Source organism: Petaurus breviceps, unplaced genomic scaffold, assembly GCF_028583685.1.
Source record: "Petaurus breviceps papuanus isolate PSGF00001 unplaced genomic scaffold, PetGlider_PUasm1.0 90925, whole genome shotgun sequence".
Lineage (NCBI taxonomy): Eukaryota > Metazoa > Chordata > Mammalia > Diprotodontia > Petauridae > Petaurus > Petaurus breviceps.
The window spans coordinates 4,600,604-4,605,842 of NW_027187380.1; positions in this window are offsets into that span (position 1 = coordinate 4,600,604).

The following is a 5,239-nucleotide window of genomic DNA, read 5'->3' on the forward strand; positions in this document are numbered from 1 at the left end:
ATATATATATATATATATATATATATATATATACACACACACACACATATGTCTATATAGGAGGGTATATGGACATATGAATACATATGTGAATGTGTGTGTATATATATATATATATATATATATATATATATATATATATATGTTTACAGGTATACATAGATAGAGGGCACAGGACCAATTTAATAGGAAGGGATGATACTTAAAAGGTGAAACTAAGAGGTAAGAGAGGAATATAATGAGAGGAGATGGTGTAGCAGCAAGCACCCCAAGCGTCCTCAGGGTTTGCAGCCACCACAGGTTCTTGGATCTGCTTTGATAAAGGAAAGCAACTCAAAATGGGTTAACAAGCTTACTTTAATCAGTCAGACATATATCGTTTACCTTGTTCAGGGGAAAAAGGTCAGCACCCCAAACTTCAAAGCATACAGGCAGAATTATCAAGACAGAAACAGATCAAGTAGACAGCTTTCCAAACTGTCCAACCATTACATCCATACCCAGTCAACATCTGGGTTTTTCAAAGCGGGAGGGGGGGGGAGGGCTCTGGACAACGGCTTTTCAGAATACAGATCAAATCACAGAACACTTCTCAAAGTGAGCCCCAAAAACAAAGCTACACATCAGGGCTTATATAGCCTTCTCCTGGCTCAGAGAATGTAACAACCTTATTGACTCACTGGCCAATCAAGAAGTATCTACTGAAAAACAAGCCTCCCACCCCAGGCTTCAGGTGCACTTTAGCCTAGGGGCAGGGAAGATCTTCCAAATTTGCATTCCCATTACAGATGGGGAGAGACAGAATGGGGTAAACTATCTCATATAGTTTAGGCAAGGGAAAATGTTTACAATGGAGGGGAAGAATAGGTAGGCAAAAAGGAATGGGTCAACCTTATTCTCATTGAATTTGGCTTGTGCAGGGAATGAAATACACACTAAATAGGGTATCTCACCCTACAGGACAGTAGGGGGAAGGGGATGAGAGGGGGGATGATGGAAGGGAGGGCAGGCTTGGGGGGAAGGGAAGTTGGAAGTACCCACTTTTGAAAATGGACAGGATCAAAGTAGAGAATACAACAAGTGGGAGGTGGGATAGGAGGGAGGGAAATATAGTCAGTCTTTTACAATATATCTACTTTTACATATATCTATGGGAGAAGATATGGGAGAGAGCAGATTGGAGGAGGGGATTTCCTGTGGGACCACTATTTTGGGGTGGTGGGTAAGGGAAAAACAGGGAGAAAATCTGTAACTCAAAATCTAGTGGAAATGAATGATGTAAACCAGAAGTTAATAAAGCATTTGAAAAAAAAAGAAAACCTCCAAAAAAAATAAAAAAGAAAATTAATTAAAAGTAAAAAAAAAAAAAAAAGAAAACAGTCCTGACATCCAGAGTGATCTGATACCTAATCTGTTCCCACCATCATGTGTATACCCCAAAGCACCAGGGAGCACCTCAAGCTCCAAAGGGGACACAAAATAGGCATAAATATTAGGTAAGTCAAAATAATTCCAGCCTGAGAGGGGGCAATGAATGAAGTCTGGGCCTTTGTTATAACTCATGGGATAATAGATTTGGAGCTAGAAGGTACATAAAGGACCAATTGAATAAATAAGCATTCAGCATTAGTAACTATGCTAGGTGCTGCACATATAAACACAAAAGTAAGACAGTCGCTGACCTCAGAGAGCTTACTTTCTAATAGGAGGGTACACACACAGCAGCCAGGAAAGGGAGTTTTGGCCAGGTAAGAGACAATAAAGGAGTGTTGGGTGTTGGAAGCATGGGGCTATCTGTTCTCATGCTCTTGCAGAAGCACCTGAAATATCTGTTAATTACTGTTCCTTAGAGAGGTGGAAAATAGGGATAGAGTAAAGCAGATGGCAAGATGTCTAATAAGGCTGGAGGCATGGTCCAGGCCTGGCACATGGTGCACCTATTCACCCATCAAAAGAGTGTAGCCCCAGGAGAAGGGGCACAGTCTGTTCCTAGTGGGTCTAGGGGATCAGTGGGTAGATAACAAGGTGTCCCAGTGAGTCTATGTGCCCAACTCCCTCAGTTTTTGCAGATAAGGAAACTGAAACCTGGAGAGATTGTTGGTGCTCACATAGGAAATAAATGAATTTTAACCCAGATTCTCTGACTTAAAATCTAGTGCTATTTTCATCATACACGCTTCTCTGGCTAAATTGGACTGGATGTGGAGTCAAGAAAAATCAGAGTTTGAATCTGAGCTGTGACAGTTTCACTGAGTTGTTTCAGTTGTGTCCAACTCTTTGGGGTTTTCTTGACAGAGATACTGGAGTGGTTTACCATTTCTTTCTCCAGATCATTTTACAGATGAGGAAACTGAGGCAAACTGGGTTAAGTGATTTACCCAGGGTCACACAGTTAGTGTCTGAGGCTGAATTTGAACTCAGATCTTTCTGACTCTAGGCCTGTGTAACAGTAATGGAATTTAAAGATCCCCTTCTATTGGCTTGGTTTTTGGATTGATTGTGTTAAAACCCAGAGCTTGTGAATCCCACTTGTGGGATGGACTTGTTGATGTGAAAAGAGAGTGCTGAACTGGGAGGAGCTGGTGACATAAATTTAGAGAGACACAAGCAAAGAGAGAGGCAGGAGAACTTTTTGGAAGCAGCATCTTGGAGGCAGAGAGAGACAGAGAGGATTGCTGAGGGCCACTTTGAATTGCCCAGGACTTTTGAGAGCTGCCACCCAGAGCTGCCAAGGACTGAGGAGACATGGCTGTTATGCTGGTACTTTGTCTGTCTGTTTTGATGTTGTTTTGCCAGATTTGTCCACTGGTGAAAGACAGTCCTGTTGTTGCAGAGGCCTTGGAACCTTGCTGTTGGTTCAGAAGCCCTGAAGAAGGATTTTCTTGTTGTATGTTTACAGAAATCCCGGAAGAGGGTTTTGCTAATGTTTTCAAAGGTCCTAGGACTGTTCTGCAGACAGAGAATGAATTAATGAAGACCCTGTATCTTGTGGCCTGGCTAAGCTTTGTCTCCCCAGGAACAAAGATTGCTGAGAACTTGCCTTGGGTCAAGATGAAGAAAAGACCTCTCTTTGGGTATTAAATGCTGTGCTTAAGTTTGTTGTAACTCTGGGATAGATTCAATTGTGATCCAAGGGTGGGGAACTTTTGACTTTTTTGTGCTCTGTGATTGACCAAATGAATGTACTTTACTTATGATTGGAAACTAATCTCCATTTGAGAAGAGGGGCTTTGTGGTTGACTAAATGAATGTACCACCTAGGGGTGGAGTAGTACTTAGAAGAGGGTCTTTGGGATTGACTAAATGAATTATAATGTCCAGGGGTGGAGTAGTACTTGGAGATTATTGAATTATACATGGTGAATGCTATATTTTTATTTTCTCTGTTCTTAATTTTTCACTGAATAAAATGGAGAGCACTTATGCTGGTATTTTGAACCTTGGAAAGTTGCCTTTGCTTGGCATTATAGCCTGGCACTTTATCTGCTTTGCCCCCTAGCTGCACCTCACCTCCCACTGGAGAGTACATTGGTACATTCCTTCCAAAAGCAGTAACTGAGTTAATTTGATCGTGATTCCCAAACTGTAAGGAAAAGAGGTCGCCTGGGAGAAGGTAGTGAGTGCTGCTGGGGACCAGTGAGTTTGACTGGACATGAGGGTGGAAGTTTTAGAGAGGAAAGATTCAAAAACCCCAAGGCATGGTCTGTGGTCAGCAAGGCAGGTGGTAAGAAGATGGCACGCATGTAGGGAGTCTAGCTCAATGGGTAGATACAAGTAGGTTGGTAAAGACAGAGAACAGCGTAAAGTCCTAAAGCAACTCTACAGTTGTGGGGACAGGAAAGGGAATAAGCATTTATTAAGTGCCAGACACTTTGGAGTAGCTAAGTGTCACTGCAGATATCACTCCAGGCCTGGAGTCAGGAAGGCGTAAGTTCAAATCCTGCCTCAGACACTTCCTAGTTGTGGTACCCTAGAAAAGTCATTTCACCCTGTTTGCCTCAATTTCCTCATCTGTAAAATGACCTGGAGAAGGAAATGGCAAACCACTCCTGTATCTTTACTAAGAAAACCCCAAATGGAGTCACAAAGAGTCAGACACAACTAAAAAAATAACAACAACATGCTCTCTGTACCAAGGCATAGAAAGTACCAGTTTTGCTCAGTATCCAGTATTTAGTCATAACACTAGTGAAGGACTCGGGAAGTGTGGTCTCCATTAGATTTTGATGTCATCTACTTTCTTCCCCTACTGAGAAAAGCTCCGTAACCATGGTAACATACTCCTAAATTCTTGGAGGCTGGAACAGGACCACTAGATTCTAGGCAATCCCCACAGAAAAACGACCCTTTTGCTCTTCCTTAATTGATTCTCTACCCAACTCTCTTCTCTCTTGTCTCCCCATCTCCCACATCAGCCTCTCCTCCCTCCCTCTCTTTTGAGGGCCTTGCTTCATATTTTACTCTCAGGGAGCTCTCCCCTCTTCCTTCTCTGTATCTCAGCCCCCCTTTACATAATCCCTCATTATCTCCTCTTTCACTCTAGTCTCTGATAAAGACAAGACCCTTACACTTACCTTCTATCCCATTCCCTCCCACTTTTCCAACAGATTGCCAATCTCCGCCCCCTCCCCCCCCCACATTCCTTCTCTCTCCAATCTTGTCTTTTCCTATTTACCCATTCCTGACCTAAATCCCTACAAACACACCCAAGTCTGTCCCATTATGGGAAAAACAACAAAAAACCTTCCTACATCTCAAAGCCACCTTTTTCTATCTCCCCTCCATTTCCTGGCCAAACTCTTTGAAAAAAAAAAAGTACTTTGCCCTAATTGCCTCCATTTCTCTCACTCACCACTTAGCCCCTTGGCAATCTGGTTTCCAACCTCATTGTTCACCTGAAAGGGTGACTGCAATTGCCAGATCCCATGGCCTTTTCTCAGTTCTCATCCTGCTCAACCTCTCAGCACTGCAAAACTACCGCTGACCATCTCTCTTCTTATACAACCTCTTCATGTCACTACCCTCTCTTGGTTCTCCTTCTACCTGCCTGATAGCTCCTTCTCAGTCTCCTTTGACAGGAGACATGATATGAAGGATAAACTACCCGCCCCACCCCCCCCATGGAGACTTGGCTCTTGGTGATCTTTCCAGCTTTTGTGGGTTTCATTATCATCTTTGCATGGGACTTTCCAATCTATACATATACCCAGTCCTCTTCTCTCATCAAGAAGCATTTATT